The sequence below is a fragment of the Rhipicephalus microplus genome, chromosome 3, assembly GCF_043290135.1.
Source record: "Rhipicephalus microplus isolate Deutch F79 chromosome 3, USDA_Rmic, whole genome shotgun sequence".
Taxonomy (NCBI): Eukaryota; Metazoa; Arthropoda; class Arachnida; order Ixodida; family Ixodidae; genus Rhipicephalus; species Rhipicephalus microplus.
In genome coordinates, this window is record NC_134702.1 from 281,288,745 (window position 1) to 281,306,740 (window position 17,996).

Consider the following 17,996-nt stretch of genomic DNA (forward strand, 5'->3'; position numbering starts at 1 on the left):
GTTATACTATTGAAAAGAAGAAGATACATAGTTATCAACATGCAGGTAATTATTATTAGAGAACGCTTCAAAAGGTAACTCGTATCACTTATTATTAGTCCGAGGAAAAAAGAATTTATGAAACGATTGCAAATGGAACGAGGACGGCAAGTTGACAAACTTGGTGTTCTACCTTGCGGGCGCAGTCAGCTTGTGGTACAATAACCACACGTCTGATTTCGCAACCTGGTCCGATTTTAAGACCACTGTAATCAACGTTTTCAGCCGCCCTGCCGTTCGTAAGCTGCAAGTCGAGCAGCGCTTATGTGAACACGCCCAGCAGGCTGGTGAGTCATTCACCAGCTATATTGAAGGTGTAGATATATGCAACAAATCCAATCACACCATGTTCGAGTCTGACAAGATCCGAAAGATCACGAAAGACGTTGACAATGATGCCTTCACGATGCAGCTTGCCAAAAACCTTGGCACAATGGCTGAGGTCATCACACCATGACAGAGCTACGAGGAGCTCCGCCGGCAGCGTTCGATGACCCATCGCTCTCCACCACGAGCTGCAAGGCTTGCTGACTTGGAGGCCAGTTTTGACCAAGTGGCGTTGATGGCAGATCTCAAGTCCTTCATCCGTGAGGAAATCGCGCCAGTTCTTTTTCTTGCCCTTTTCCCACCCAGCGGCTGTTCAACAAATGGCCACTATCCTTCTCCCTCCCATCCGTCGAGTGATTGAGTAGGAAATAGCGGAGGTCATGACTGCGTACCATCCCCAACAACCTCCGGCTCCCACGCTCCTGAGTAACGCCCAAGTGGTCGCCAGGCCGCCTCAAGTCGTTCCAGCACACGCCCCTCTGACTTACGCCAAAGCTGCCTCTCAACCTCCGTTATTTGCAGTGGGTATCCCCGCTACGTATGCCGATGCAAACCCTCAGCCTCAGCTTCAGCCCGTCATGTAACATTTCCAGCCACCGTTCCGTCCTTCGGCTCTTGTGACATGGGTGAGACCTACCCCGAAGAACGAATGGCACACATCCGACAACCAGCTCATCTGCTTGTCCTGTGGTTACGCCGGTCACGTAGCAAGTCATTGCCCTCGCGAACAGCCAGCTCCCACCTGTTCGCGTGTTGCTGGCCAGCTCGGCCATCCCTATCACGATAAACCACCGTCTATGCCACCACCGTCTCGCCAAGCTCCATCTCCTCGAAGGTCGCCTTCTCCATGACGTTGTTCTCTGTCCACCATGCGGCCAAGTTCGGCAGCTCATGAGCGGAAAAACTAGTCGTCGCAGTCCCTGAGGTAAGGACTGCGATGCTATTGCAATGTGAAAACCCTTACAACAGCCCCTTCAATGTCATTGACGTGCTTGTGGACGGTGTTTGTGAATCGGCTTCTATTGACACTGGAGCTGCCGTATCAAGAAAAATTTTGCGGCTTACTTCAAAAAGCGACGATGCCAATTTCTAGGTTGGCCCTCCGTACCGCTACTTCGCATCGCATTCATCCTACAGCAGGGTGCACAGATCGCGTAGTTATGCAGGACGTTCTGTACGTCGCCCAATTCATCATCATTCCTGCATGTTCTCATGATGCCATCCTTGGATGGGATTTGCTCTCCCGCAATGACGCCGGCATTCATTGTACCTCCGCCGAAATAGAACTCTCACCCTCCTCGCATTTGACGCCAGCAGACAGTCTCTCGACACTGAGCAACATTCTCATGAAAGATGGTACAACAGTGCCTTCAACCTCGACGACGGCTGTGTTGGTTTACTGCGCCAATCTCTCCGACACAAGTGCACTCGTTTCGCCATCCGACCATGCTTGTAGTGGGAGAGTTGCTAGTATCTTTCGCGACCGTGCGAGTCACCCAACACAACGCCGCTATTTTTGTAACCAACCCATCCGCGTACACTGTTATTTATTTATTTATTTATTTACAGATACTGCAATCACCTTTGGTGATTTTAGCAGGGTGGTATATGAAGTTAGTCATGAACAAATGGCAAGTACAATGTCATATAATATATACAGGTTATACAATGTCTATAGGGCAAATACAAACTTCAACTGGCAATATCATACAATAAAAAATAGAAGACTACAAATATACAAGCATGTACAGTGGTATGTAATACGATTCAACAATTCAACTGGTTAGTACACTTTCTAATTTCGAGGAAAACAATGCCAATGAGGGTGCTGAAACAATTGCATTAGTTAGTTTGTTCCACTCGACTATGGTGCGAGGAAAAAATGAATACTTAAAGCAATTATTGTGTGTGGGAAAGGGGGTTATGGTGAGGTCATGTCTCTGCCTGGTAGAGTAGCCAGAAGAAAAAGAAAAAATATCGGCTATGTCTACTTGATATTGGCCGTTAATTAGTTGGTACAGAAACTTAAGCCTTAAGTTACGGTATCTTAATGATAAAGGTGAAAGTTGAGCTCTGCTTAATAGGTCAGTAACGGAAGTCCTCGAAAAATTATTGTAGACAAAACGAACTGCTCTTTTTTGCACTTTTTCTAATTTGTTAATGTTAGTCTTAGTAAAAGGATCTCATATAATAGTGGCGTAATCTAATATTGGTAAAACAATTGATTTGTACGCTAAAAGGCGGACAGAAGGAGTGGATAGTTTGAGAGCACGACATAGAAAAACAGTTTGTAAGTTGCATTGGCCCTCGAACAGTCCATGGGCGTCTTCTGTTGTTCTTGTTGCGAAGAAAGACAGTTCTCTACAGTTCTGTATGGTTTTGTGGGCAATACAGATGGCTCGATATTATCACTCGATAGAGTGTTTATCTACTGCCACGTATCGATGACGCGATTGACAGCCTTCACGGAGCCAAATTTTTCTCTTTTCTCTATCTGCGCTCGGGGTATTGGCAAGTACCCATGGCTGACGACGCTCGACGGAAAACTGCCTTCGTCACACTTGACGACTTGCACGAGTTCAGCATCATGCCGTTTGGTCTATGTATTGCACCTGCGACCTTTGAGCAAATGGTAGACGCACTTCTGCGCAACCTAAATGGCACACGTGCTTGTGTTACCTCGACGATGTCATTGTCTTCGCTCCACATTTCTCGACGCATCTCTAACGTCTGCAAGAAGTTTTGGTGCGTGTGAGCAATGCCGGCTTGCAACTAAATCTGAAGTGCAGTTTCGCAGCACGGAAACTCACCATCCTAGGGTACGTCGGTTCCAAGTACGGTATTCTTGATGATCCAGCCAAGATTTGGGCCGTGGCCGAGTTCCCCAAACCTGCGCCCGTCAAAGAGCCGCGTAGTTTCGTGGCACGCGCTCATAATTTCGACGCTTCATACAAAACTTTGCCAGAATCATATCACCACTCACGAAGCTCCTTGGAAGTAACGGGCTCCTCCATTTGTAGTCATCCGAGTGCGACGACGCGTTCGCAAAGCTCCGCCATTTGTTGACGTCTCCTCCCATTCAACGCCACTGGGGCCCTACGGCCCCGACAGGTGTGCACATGGCCGCCAGTGGCGTAGGCCTCGGCGCTGTCCTGGCACAGCGCAAACCCACATTCCCTGATTATGTCGTGCAATATGCAAGCTGTACACTCACGAGAGCTGAAACAAACTACACCATCACAGATGAAGAGTGCCTGGCGATCATTTGGGGTCTTACAAAGTTTCGACTTTATGTGTATGGTCGCCCATTTGATGTCACCGACAATCACGCACTATGCTGGCTGTCGTCATTGAAGGATTCCTCAGGCCGTCTGGCCCGTTGGGCTCTTCGTTTACAAGACTACGACATCCGCGTGCTGTACCGCAACGAATGCCAGCAGCCGACGCACTCCCGTGCTTCCCTCTGCCTGAAGACGACGCGCCCTTCTCACTATCCTAAATTGCTGTTTCTTCCATCAATGTTGACATCTTCGCAAGCGAACAGCGAAAGGATAATTAGATCACCCCACCGATCGACTTGCTTTCTGATCCGCCCGCAAAACCACCCACGCGTGCCTTGCGTCATCGAGTTCACAATTTCGCCATCCGTGACGGCCTCCTACACCAACGCAATTACGACGTCGATGGCTGGCAGTGATTACTCTTGATACCCCGCAGTCTGCGGTCGGAGATATGTGAATTCTTTCAATCTTATCTGAAAAGCGCTGCACTCTCTCGTATCAAACACTTACCACTGCTTTCGACAACGTTGTTTCTGGTACGGTATGTACCATTACGTGCAGCAGTTCATTCTCTCTTGCCTCGCTTTCTAACACCACAAACCGTCAGCACACATGTCGCACGCCGGTCCGCAACATTTACCCTGCCCTGACTGTCCGTTTGGGTGCGTAGGTATCGATTTGTATGGACCACTTCCTCTGACGCCGGCTGGTAACCACTGGGCCGTCGTTGCCGTACACCATTTAACGCGACACGCCGTAACCGCCGCTCCCCCTGCAGCTGCTGCGCGTGATGTTGCGTCCTCCCTGCTGCATTGATTCATACTGTGCCATGGTCCACTCCCGGAGCTTTTCAGCGATTCAGGCCGTGTCTGGTCGGAAGTCGTCGAAGCCATTCTCACGGAGTTCCATTCTGTCCACCGCAAAACTACTGCTTACCACCCGCAGACGAATGGCCTCACCGAACGCTTCATTCCACCCTCGGCGACATGCTTTCGGTGTACGTCACCGCTAACCATACAAATTGGAAAAATATTGTCACGGTAATAAAATGAGTGCAAGTAATAGTGTAACAAACAGTGGAGCAGCTTCGATCGAGCAGAGCGAGTTTGTCGTCGTCGCGCTCTAGCCTAAATTCTTCACCACGCACATGGAATGATGAAACTAGCCACGCAACAGCCAGACACCCACTGCATGCTCATATCATTTTTCCCCCTCTCGAAAAGCATCGACTCGATGTTTTCACATGTATGAAGGCAAGAGCAAGTCTTCAGCGTGAGTAATACGGCTTCACCCAAGCCACGTGGATGATGTCCGGTTGGGCGCCCTAATGGGAAGACCGCACGCTGGGTTCTGCGATAACTTTGCAGTTTACATCGCGGAGGCGCTGAAGAGCCTGGTGAAGGCCGAAGTAACAACGCTAAAGTTTCTCAGAGCGCCCGCGTTGGCGTTCGGGACTTCAGAGTCATACTTTTTCTCCGGGGTGGTTGGTGACTTCTCTGTGGCGAAAGTTGTAACTATGAGAATCGCGTTGTTGCTGAGAATGAATGTGCAGGCGAGCTAGTTGTCGAGCTTCTTCGGTGCGCTGTGCATACTGGTCAGCAATTTCGGTGATGGTCGTAAAGGCGTCAGGTGAAAGCATTGCGTTGAGCTCCATGGCCGTGAAGCAAGAGAAAAGGTGTTAATCCTGTAGTTTCTAGCACGGCTGTGTTACATGCGAAAGTCACAAAAGGGAGAACACTGTCCGAGTTCCTATGGTCCATGTTGACATACATGAAATTCATATCTGTGGTGGTCTTATTGAGCCGTTCTGTTAATCCGTCAGCTTGCGGATGGTAAACTGTCGTTCGGCGATGTACGGTGTGGCTGAGCATCATCACTTCTTCCAGCAGTTGGGCCGTGAAGGCCGTGCCTCTGTCAGAACCACGGCTGGTGCACCATGGCGAAGTACGACAGAATGAATGAAGAAATCCGCGACATCGCTTGTCCTACCGCGTTGGAGTGCTCGTGTTTCGCAATAACGCATTAAATAGCCCCTCACTATTAATATTCAGCAATTCACCACTGAAGATTTCGGAAATGGGCCTAGCAGGTCTATACCAACTTGTCGAAACGGTAATTGAGGTGGCTCCACAGGGTGCAAAAGACCAACAAATTTCATGGGCAGGGTCTTGCGACGCTGGCAGCCTTGGCAGGTTTTGACGTAGTACTTGACGGCATGGAGCAGTTTGGGCCAGTAGTATGAGTGGCAGATACGGACCAGAGTACGTGTGAACCCTAAGTACTCAACATAGCAAGCCTTAAGGATCTCGGCTCGCATCACATATGGTACAAATAGCAGGGCGGCTCCAGCGTTGGGATCAAAGCTCCGCTTGTAAAGGGTGTTGTCACAGAAGAAATATGAGGAAGGTCACCTGAATTTTCGTGGTGGCTGTTAAAGCTTGCCCTCAATAAGTCAATGATTGGGCGAAGTTCCGTGTAATCACGCTGTTTCTCAGCCAAGTCGGTGGCTGTGATGGCAATGAAGAAACTTTTTTTTGAGGCGCTCGTAAGAACAATTTATTTTTATTGCAAAACTGACGCACCTCTTAGTCAGTTTTGTCAGGAGGAATCGAGTTGACTAGGGCACGTGATAGGCAGTCAACATCGATCTGCTTGCGTCCCGACTTGTAAACTACCGTAACGTTAAATTCCTGTAGGTGGAGATTTCATCGAGCGAGACTGCCTGAGGGGTCTATGAGGCCTGAAAGCCAGCACAAAAAATGGTGTTCAGTGAAGGGTCCCCGTACAAATACGGTCGGAACTTGGCTATGACCCACACGACAGCTAGGTATTTTTTTTCTGTGGTGAAATAGTTTGTTCAGCTGATGATATCGTACGACTAGCGTAGGCGATCACTCGCTTGATACTTTCCTGCCATTGCAGAAGGATGGCTCCGAGGTTGACATTACTTGCATCTGTATGCACCTCAGTGTCGGCATTTTTGTCAAAATGACCCAAAATTGAAGGAATCTCGAGGCTCATCATAGCTCCAAAAAGCTTCGTGCTGTTCTGGGGTCCACACAAAACAGCGTTGTCTCTCGTGAGTTGGTGGAAGTGTTCTGCTATTTTCGAAAAGTTTGGAACGAAGCGACGATAGTACGCACAAAGGCCCAGAAAACGGCGTACGTCGTCTCTGTTCGCTTGAGTCGAAAAGACAGCGACAGCTAGTGTTTTCTCAGCGTTGGGGCAAATTTCGTCGCTGTTGACGACATGGCCCAGAAACCTGAGCTTCTCGTAGATGAAGTGGCATTTTTCGGGTTTGAGTGACAGGTCTGCTGTTGGAAGCGCCTCAAGTACGTCGAAGACACTGAAGAAGCTTCAAGAAAGTCGATAAAAAACCAACGACTCCTTCCTATATTGCCACTTCAGACCAGACAAGCTGTGTCCATCATTCGTCTAAACTTCGTGGGAGCAGAGCACAGTGCAAAGAAAGCACCTGGAATTCGAACATCGCGTCAGGAGTAATGAAGGCGGTCTTTTCCCGGTCACGCACATTGACCTCAATCTGCCAATAACCACTCCGTAGACCCACGGATGAAAGACATCGGGTGTTTCTAAGGCGGTCAAGTGAGTCATCGATGCGAGGAAGCGGATAAGCTTTTTTCGTTATCACGCTGGTAAATAAGTGATAATCAACACAGAAACGTGATGTGCCATCTTTCTTTTTCATCAACCCAACCGGCAATGCCCATGGGCTTGTAGATGGCTGAATGATGTCGTCAGCAAGCATTTGTTACACTTGGTCGTGGATCGCGTTGTGATGCTTGAAGAAAGCAAGGACAACGACTGAAGTGCGGTGAGGGGCACGTGTGATTTCAAGGCAACTGTGCGCCAATCAGCTGATGACTTGTGGTGGCCCATAGAAGTAGCGTGCCACAATTGGGCCATGTGTGACCATTACGCGGCGATAGGCTTTGCAGCTGGGAACGAGTCGAAGCAGTGGCTTACGGAAGACAGCGGGCCGAAGCATCGGATGCAGGCGATCTAGGCTCCCACCAGGTAACGCGGCCGTCCACGCTGCTGCCGTCCAACCACCAGCCGCAGTGGCATTGCCGGCACGAGTGCTACATCTCGAAGCGCGGCTTGGCCCCGTGTACTCTTCCTTCCCGAGGGCATCGCGGATCTCTGCGACGCGTCTCCGTGGTCAGCCGTTCGGCATAGCGACGGACGTGGCCTGGTAATAGTCATGTTTGCGCCGAGCATCGCGTCTCGACGCAAGCTGTTTGCTGGACGGGCTGGCCGTTTTCACGCATGGAGCATCACGTCTCCGATGCAGGTTGACTGCTTTGTGGTCGTACCCACGCCCCCACTCCATCAAGCACCATGATCACCATAGCGTCGCACATCAAGACGCACCCCGCTCCCGATCGCTTGTCGCCGCCTCCTGCACTGCACCTCGGCGTTCGTCAGGCCCCGTATCTTATTGTGAGGTTTTGGAACTCTCCGCATTCAACTCGCGTTTATTATTTTACTCGTTCGATTAGACAGTTTTGTTACTTATTCCCCTTCACGATTTTCTGGTTCTGTGTTCTGTTTTTATCGTTCGTCCTCTATCATAAATATGGTGTGTGTTGTTACCATGTCATCTCTGAGTCCGTTTCTTCTCGCACGACACGCAAAACAAGCGTTGACGAACCTTAGCCCCGATAAAGAATATTTTCATTGCAATATATAGTGAGCCTGCCAAGATTAAGTTCTTGTTTTAAATATCTTTAGGAGCATCACCCTATTTGTGTGCCACGGCTTAGGAATGAAACCGGAAAAAGGAGCACCGTTCTCCTTTTTTCTGCCCATAGCAGAAATTTGGCCGAGGAAGAAATAATTGGTTGTGGAAGCAGTTAGGTGCAAACTAACACAGGAGCAGGAGCGTGGAGGTTGTTTGATCATTAGGGAAGTGAGAGCACTGTACGCACTTAATGTAATAGCAGAGATAGCATCCTGGTAGAGCCCGTTTCAAACTCGAAAGCAGTCAAGGGCCCTAGATTCACCACAGTTGGTGATACTGGAGCCTTAGGTCATGCGAACGATAACGTTAGGCTTGGGGCCGAAAGTGGTTTTGTAAGTCAAGCAGGCCTTGACAATGTTAGTTGGCATTCGACGTAGGCGCCTTGAACTCTCGGAAGACGTCAGTCATGAGGGTTCGAGAGCTGTGCTTAGTTTCATGCGACGCTTCCAGAAGGATATCAAGTGAGCTGGACTTGATAAATTCAATCTCTGTGAAGATTTGAGTCAAGACACGCAACCTATACTAGGAGACTATGAGTTGCTGGAAAGTAAAAAAATAGGATTATAGAGATTCAATTGTTTGTCAAGGCATAGGAGATGCTCTGCAGGTAGATCTTTCTGCAGTTACTATAATTTGGTTGAACAGAACAACCACATTGGGAATATTTGTTTATACCAAACTTAAGTGCATTGGAATTGTGTTCGCTAAGCAATGCCATCTTCAGAGACACTTCAGTCACACACTAGTGACTAGCGTAAATGATGCCAGCTGGAAAATAAATGAAGTATCCTACCTAGAAGTAGCGTTCAATGAGCCAAGTAGTGTCACTACCATACTAAGAAAAGTGCCACAAGTTCCTTAGAAGTGCTGAGACATACATTTGTTAAAGCGTGATCTGATAAATATATGGCGAATTGCAATCATTCATTCAACATATATTGTTATGAAAATATTCTTTATCTGGGCTAACGTTCGTCAACGCTTGTATTGCGTGTCATGCGAGGAGAAATGGACTTTGAGACGACGTGGTACCAACACACACGACGTTTGCTACAGAGCACGAAAGATAAATATAGAACACAGAACCAGAAAAACCATGAAGGCGAATAAGTAAAAAAGCTGTCTGAATAAATGAGAAAACCAATGAACGTGACTTCAAGGCGGAAAGTTCCAAAACATCACGATGACAAAGTGGGCCCGAGGAACGCCAAGGTGCAGGGCCGGAGGTGACGAAAGGCGATCGGGAGCGGGGTGCGTCTCAATGTGCGACGTTATGGTGACGTTGATGCTTCGTGGAGTGGGGGCGTGGGTACGACTGCGGAACAGTCAACTTGCATCGGAGACGCGATGCTCCATGCGTGGAAATGGCCAGCCCGTCCTGCGAACAGCTTGCGTCGAGACGCGATGGTCGGCGCAACCGTGACCATTAGCCAGGCCACGTCCGTCGCTGTCCAGAATGTCTGACCAAGGAGACGCCTCACCAAGATCCGCGATGCCCTCGGCAAAGAAGAAAACAGCAGGCCAGGCCGCGCCCCGAGATCCAGTACTCGTGCCGGCAATGCCGTTCCAGCTGGTTGGTTGGATGGCAGCAGCGTGGACGGCCGCGTTCCCTGGCCGGAACCTGGATCGCCTGCGTTCGACGCTTTGGCCCGCTGTCCTCCGTCTGCCGCTACTTCGGCTCGTCCGCAGCCACAAAGCTTACCGCCACGTAATGGTCACACGTGGCCCAAGCATGGCACATCACTTCTATGGGCCACCACAAGTCATCAGCTGATTGGCGCACAGTTGCCTCGTAATCGCACGTGCTTTGCGCGCACTTCAGTCGTTGTCGTTTACTTCATTCATCGCAATAACCCCCCACACAAGAAAGCTGTGTCAGTGAAACAACTTTTCTCAAATATACGGTGATGAACAAAAACATAAGATGACTGCTTTGTCATATATCTGCAGGTACCACATCGTTTGCAAGCCCGATTCGAACCTACAATCGCACAGTCCAAAAGAAGGAAAACTTTTCAAACTGTACATACATAGAGGCAGCGGATACCAACAACAGTGCAAGATTTCATCATTTCTTGTACTATACAGTGAGAGATCTGGGGTACATTCATGGTTACTTACGCCAAGTAACCACCTTTTTCTGTGAACAGGACAAATGAATGATTTCAATTGGCCAGATATTTTTGATATCACGCTTTTACAAATGTGTGTTTCAGCTCTTTTAACGAACTTGTGGCACTTTCCTTCAGCGTGTTAGTGACACTCCTTGGACGATGGAACGCTACTTCTAGGTAAGATACTTTTTTTATCTAGCTCGCATCATTTACGCATGTCACTAGTGCGTGACTCAAATGTCTCTGAAAACTCCATTGTGGAGCAAACTCTGAATTCAAATGCGCTTAACTTTGGTCTTAACAAATATTGCCAATGTGACTGTTCTGTTCAAATAAATTACAATGATTGCAGGAAGAGCTACCTGCAGAGCATCTGCTATGCCTTAACAAATATTAGAATCTTTATAATCCTACTTTTAATTTCCAACAACTTATTGAGTGTCCTAGTATAGGTTGCGTGCCTTGATTCAAGTCTTCAAAGAGATTGAATTTTTAAAGTCCAGCTCACTTGATATCCTGCTAGAAGCGTCACATGAAACTAAGCAGAGCACTCGAGCCCTTATGCCTGATTGATTGATTTGTGAGGTTTAGCGGCACAAAACCACGCTATGATAATGAGAGACGCCTTAGTGGAGGGCTCCAGAATTTTTGAGCACCTGGGGTTCTTTAACGTGCACCCAAATTTGAGCACACGGGTCTATAACAATTCTGCCTCCATCAGAAATGCAGCCGCCGCAGCCGGGATTCGATCCCGTGACCTGAGGGTCAGCAGCCGACTACCTTAGCCACTAGACCACCGCGGAGGGGCAGCCCTCATGCCTAACATTTTCCGAGAGTGCAAGGTGCCTACGCGGAACATCAACTGAAGTTCTCAAGGCCTGTTTGACTAACAATGTCCTTGCGACGGCTGTAGCCATCACCTGTCAAGCCACCTTTGCCTCTAAGCTGAACGTTATCGTTTGCACGACCTACACCTCCTGGTTCACCAACTGTGGTGAATCCAGGGCCCTTGACTGTTTCAGAGTTCGAAACGGACTCTACCAAGGTGCTGTCTCCGCTATTACATTAGATGCGTCCAGCGCTCCCGCCCAACAACCTCACTGTCCTCACGATCACACAACCTGAACGCTTGTGTACCCTGCGTTAGTTTGCACCTAACTGCTTCTACAACCAATTATTTCTTCCTTGGCCTAAATCCTACTATGTTCTACACAGAATGGTGATCCTTTTTCAGGGTACATTGCTCAGCCACTGCACACAAACTAGGTGAGCCTCCTAAATATATTTAAAAAAAGAGTTTATAATCCTAGCAGGCTCGCCATATATTGGAACAAAAATATTCTTTATCGGGGCTAAGGTTTGTCAATGCTTCTTTTGCGTGTTGTGTGAGGAGAAATGGAATTTGAGACGATGCAGTAACGACACACGTACACGACGTTTATGACAGAGCACGAAAGGTAAAAAATAGAACACAGAACCAGAAAAACCACGAAGGCGAATAAGTAACAAAACTGTCTGATCGAATGAGAAAACTAATGAACGCGAGTTCAAAGCGGAAAGTTCCAAAACCTCACGTTGAGACAGGCGGCCCGACGAACGCCGAGGTGCAGGGCAGGAGGTGGCGACAGGCGATCACGAGCGGAGTGCGTCTCGATGCGCGATGCTATGGTGACGATGATGCTTGGTGGAGTGGGGGCGTGGGAACGACTACGGAGCAGTCAACCTGCATCGGAGACGCGATGCTCCATGCGTAAAAATGGCCCGCCCGTCCTTCGAACTACTTGCGTTGAGACGCGATGCTCGGCGCAGCCATGACCATTATCCAGGCCACATCCGTCGCTGTGCCAAACGGCTGACCACGGGGACGCCTTAACGAGATCCGCGATGCCCTCGGCGAGGAAGAGAACAGCAGGCCAGGCCACACCCCGAGGTGCAGTACTCGTGCCGGCAATGCCGCCCCAATGGGTAGTTGGACGGCAGCAGCGTGGACGGCCACGTTCCCAGGCCGGAACCTGGATCGCCTGCGTCCGACGCTTCCGCCCGCTGTCTTCTGCCTGCCGCTGCTTCGGCTCGTCCCAAGCCACAAAGCTTAACTCCAGGTAATAGTCACACATGGCCCAATCATGGCACGCCACTTCTATGGGCCACCACAAGTCATCAGCTGATCAGTGCAGAGTTGCCTCAAAACACATGCGCCTTGCCCCGCTCTTCAGTCGTTGTCGTCGTTTCCGTCACTTATCACAGGCGTCTTGTTCTCTGCGGGAAACTCGTTAAGAATGACGATAGTTAAAGCGCGAGAACAAAACGACGACACAGAGACAAGAAGGACACGAAAGACACGTGTCTTTAGTGTCCTTCTTGTTTCTGTGTCATGGTTTTGTTCTCACGCTATAACTATCATCATGCCATACCAACTAGCCCAAGCTGCCACACTTCTTCGTTAAAGATGTCGTCGAATAGGCCTTTTGATGGGCTCTTTAGGATTCTGGGCTTCGCGACGGGTGTCTGCATGATTTTAGACGCTGTGGCAAAGCAATCACTGAAATAAAAACAGGAGGGAGCGAAGAATGTCTTGCTTTGAAGTATACAGTGCACAGTTCATATCCAAACAACCGGAGACTGTTTGTCGTCATGAGGACCAGAAGAGACTTGCGCGAGTGATAAGCTGGCTCTAGAGTCTCCAATTTCTTCGAAGTAAGCGATGACACACTGCCTCATGAAGTGTAGGTATTCGCGACTGAACTTTGTTAGTAGAATTTTCGCGTGCTCTTGTGTCAGTTCTATGAGACCAGAGGTGATGCATACTTGACGAGTCAAGAGCACAGACACATTGTCTTCCACAACGTCAAAGGCCGGTCGGTTGATGTCACTAAGCACGTTAACCAGAACACTGGAATGGGGCGGTACTGCCACTGAATCGTCGGATACACGCAACGCCATGGTATGCGATTCACAATCCTGAGGATATGCGTTATATGAAAACGTAACTAGCAATTAACGGAGATTTGTAATAGCCCCATATTCTTGAAGGAACTCTAATCCCAAGATGACCTGCCTGGAGCATTCCTGCAGTACGACGTAAGTCCCGATAAAGGTCGAAGTGTCAATATGTACTCGGGCATTGCACCTTCCAACCGGTGTCACTAGAGACTACCCGTGGTACGGAGCTGTGGACCGTTCCATGGCGTAACCTTTTTCGGATAGTAGCCGTGAAGTCACCATTTATAACGGAGTAATTGGTGCTGGTATCCACAAGTGTGGTGACCAAGCGATTGTCAACGGCACACAAATATCGGCAAAAGTTGCTGCGTGGCGTTAAGAAAATTTTGTGACAGGGAAATCGGCATCGTCAACGTGTCGTGGCGGAGGATGTTTGTCTATTCGGTCAACAGCGGCCCCACCTCTGGAGGCCACTGGCCTCAGTTTTCCTGGCGTGGGCCAGGACTTGGGGACCTGTTTCGTACACCAAAAAACGTGGCGTAACGATTAGGCGAGCCGAGGCGCCGAGGAGAAGGTGAGCGTGGCCGGTGGCTTTGTGCAGGAGGGAACGGCTGCTGCGCTGCTAGGTATTGCTGAATCTCGCGAAGACGCTCCCCGTTCAGTGTCAACGCGCGTTAGGGTGAAGCCCTTGAAGACCCTTCCTGCGACACGCAATCGGCGTCTTCATCGTGTCGTGGAGGAGGATGTATGTCAATTCAGTCAACAGCGGCCCCACCACCAGAGGTCACTGCCTTCAGTTTTTCTGGCATGGGCCAGGATTTAGCGACCTGTTTTGTACACCAGAGAACGTGGCGTAACGACTAGGTGAGCTGAGGCACCGAAAAGAAGGTGAGCGTGGCTGGTGGCTTTGTGCAGGAGGGAACGGAGCTGCTGGGCTGCTGGCTATTGCTGAATCTCGCGAAGACGCTCCCCGTTGCTGGGTCGACGCACGATAGGGCGACACTTCTGAAGGCCCTTCCTGCGATACGCACACTGGCAGTACAGATGGCCTGATTCGCCGCAGTGGCAGCAAAGGGGCCTGTTGTTAGAGGTGTGACATACGTCAGATTTACGGATGACTTCGCGCGGAACGCCATACTGGAATGTGCTCTCGTAGTTATTTGCAGGTGCGAATTGAGGGGGCGATGGTCAAAAAGTAGAGGGGCTCCGGCATCCGGTAGAAGGTGAGGACTCCTCAATGCTTCGGCGTGAGACAGAGCAGGAGCTTCCGCACGCATTAGGAGCAATGATTGGGTCACATTGCTGAGTTCATCGCGAATAATGTTACCCATAGTTGTAACGCTTGGGTGAGCAGAAGTGGGACGAACTTTTTCGAGCTCCTCGTGGACCACGCTCCGCACAAGCTCGTGGATTGCTGATAAGTCCTGTCCGCAGTCGAATAGTGACACCGCAGCGACAGATGCTTAGCGGTCGTACTGCAGAGAGCGTTGCTGAAGTGCTCGTTTCATGGTAGTATATTCAGCGATAAACTTATCGACGGTGATTGGGGTCTTCCGTATGAGTCCAGCAAAACTTTGCTCCTTGACATCCCACAGGAGGAGTCGAACTTCCTTGATTACTCTTCACTCGACCGTAGAACTGTACCGGCGTGTTTTTCCATCGCTCCTCGCAGTTCTTGGATGCTGTTTCGCCTGCGAGTCCACATCGAACGTCAATGCCTCTGCAAACGCAATCTGTGTCAAGGCCAGCGGTCGAACCCTCCTTACGCGATGAACTCAACGACTTCATCAAGCGCCGGCACCGGTTTGTCACGCAACGCACAGCGAGTTCCCTCAGCCCACGAACCTATTGAAGCAATCGGCGCCTCCAAGTCTGGCGAGTCTTACGCAATGCGTGACGGCTTCACTCGTCCTTGGGGGCAACTACGCACCGTGGCTCCGGATTTCATGAGCATGACGCGGCCCAGTGGAAGGCCCTACTGGAGGGTTATGACATCACGGCCAGCGGCGCTTCTTACGTGGACGTTGGTGACTCAAAGGATCCTTCCGGTGCCTATAAAAAAAGCACCGCGGCGCGTCGCCAGCAGTAGACCTATGTGTCAGAGAAGCCTCTCGTTGCTTCGAGCCTCTCTCGCAGTCGGCGTGCCCGGTGTCCTTGGCAGCGGCGAGTTTCGTGACACTCTTCGTAACCTCATTGGCGGTGCGCTTCGTAACAGAGAGAGAAGCCGACGGATGCGTGCTAGAAAAGATATCTCAGCTCTTGCAGCCCCTAAGCTGTCGGCCCCAGTGCCGAATTTGTAACACTTCTATTTCTATGTTGTACATAAACCTTGCCCTAACTAACCATCTCGTCTCGTCCGCTCGTCCATCAGCTCTGCACAGCAACAGTCGCGAACTGAGTAACACATGCTACCAAACAGCTGGTGACCTTGACGGCGGAGTTCGGAGCAGTGGTACCTTCGGGACAGTGTTGGCGTCTCGTCTTCGTAACAGTGTTTCGCAGCTGCGGGATCGGCAGGTGTCAGCGACATCACTGCGGTGAGTGCCTGATGTTTTCCCCTAAGTTCACCAAACTACTCTAGCACAGGTTATAGTAGTTTTGGAGAAGGGCTGTGTGAAGCATTAGAGTTAGCTGTGATCGTTTCATGCCAAGTCGAAGCGTTTCGAAAGCAAAGGTCATGTGGAGGATGTAAACACGGCAGTGTTCAAAATTGCTTGCGCGTCTTGCTAGTAGACAGATTTTGTACGTCAAGTGGATTCTTAACAGGGGCAAGCAGCAAGAGGCTAGTGTGAATGATGCAGAACCTTAAAGTGAAGGAACTCATCGAAATTTGTGTGAAACCTTGCACTACTTTGGGCCGTGCGAAAATAAAACAAGCGATACTTGAGATCTTGAGGGATGCAGGAATGACGGCTGAGAAAGTCGATGAGACCTGGGCGGATATCAAAGCACGCCACAAGGAGGCTGAATGGCGAAAAGTTCGCGAATGCGAAGAAGCTGAAAGACGAGAAGTTCACGAACGTGAAGAAGCGGAAAGGCGAGAACGCCGTGAAGAGGCCGAGAGACAGGAGCGCCTCGAGTTGAAACGAATAGAATTGGCAATCCTACAAAGTTCCCAGGTGCCTAGCGTAGCTTCTGCGACAGTTCAGGCCAGCGGTCTGAGAATTCGCGACCAACTGTGACCGTTTGTAGTAGGCGAGGACATGGCGATGTATCTCGTCAAGTTTAAACACGTCTGTGAGCGAAATGCTTTGAAGCGGTCTCTTTTGGCGCATAACCTCTTAGTTCTTCCCGGTGAAGTGTCCGACGTGATAACGTGCTTGTCGAGGGAAGCGTTCGAGAGCTATGACGAGGTCAAGGAAGTGCTCTTGAGACATCATAAGTTGTCAACCAAGGCTTTCAAGCAAAGGTTGCGGTATGTTAAAAGGGGGAATGAGTCACACGTTGACTTCGCGTTTCGTCTTAAAGCCGATTTATTTGAATGGCTCAAAAGCAAAGGTGTTTATGACGATCGCGATAAAGTGGTAGAGTGCATTGCATATAAGCAATTCTACCGCTGCATTCGGGAGGATGTTAAGCTTTGGCTGCAGCACAAACTTGGTAAAGTACAGTTAAACAAGGCGGCAGTTAGCTGAGGAGTAATATACTCGCCAAAATTTGCATAGTAGGACAATGCGCGTTCAAAAGGATGAAAGAAAAGAGCACTTTTCAGAGAAACCTGATCAACGGAAACCCGCTCCGCACCGTAATTTCAGGAAGGACCCGTTTCTTGCGAAGGACACTGTAGAGGAAGGGCGAACGGAAGTGGAGAAATCGAGTGAGGTTCCTAAACAATGCACTGATACCACACGGGCTTTTGAATCACGAAAGCCGCTAGTCTGCTACAACTGCAAAAAGGAAGGGCACATCGCGATAATCATCATCAGCCTGACTACGTCCACTGCAGGACAAAGGCCTCTCCCATGTTCCGCCAGTTAACCCGGTCCTGTGCTTGCTGCTGCCAATTTATACCCGCAAACTTCTTAATCTCATCTGCCCACCTAACCTTCTGTCCCCCCTGACCCGCTTCCCTTCTCTGGGAATCCAGTCAGTTACCCTTAATGACCAGCGGTTATCCTGTCTACGCGCTACATGCCCTGCCCATGTCCATTTCTTCTTCTTGATTTCAGCTATGATATCCTCAACCCCCGTTTGTTCCCTAATCCACTCTGCTCTCTTCTTGTCTCTTAAGGTTACACCTACCATTTTTCTTTCCATTGCTCGCTGCGTCGTCCTCAATTTAAGCTGAACCCTCTTTGTTAGTCTCCAGGTTTCTGCTCCGTAGCTAAGTACCGGCAAGATACAGCTGTTATATACCTTCCTCTTGAGGGATAGTGGCAATCTACCTGTCATAATTTGAGAGTGCTTGCCGAATGTGCTCCACCCCATTTTTATTCTTCTAGTTACTTCGATCTCGTGGTTCGGCTCTGCGGTTATTACCTGCCCTAAGTAGACATAGTCTTTTACAACTTCAAGTGCACTATTACCTAT

General features: G+C 49.6%; 1 protein-coding gene across 2 annotated transcripts in view; it reads right to left on the reverse strand.

Moving 5' to 3' along the window:
• The window catches only part of LOC119167773 (uncharacterized), a 933,880-nt gene that overhangs the window by 4,227 nt on the left and 911,657 nt on the right, over positions 1-17,996 (reverse strand). The gene's annotated exons all lie outside the window — the stretch shown is intronic.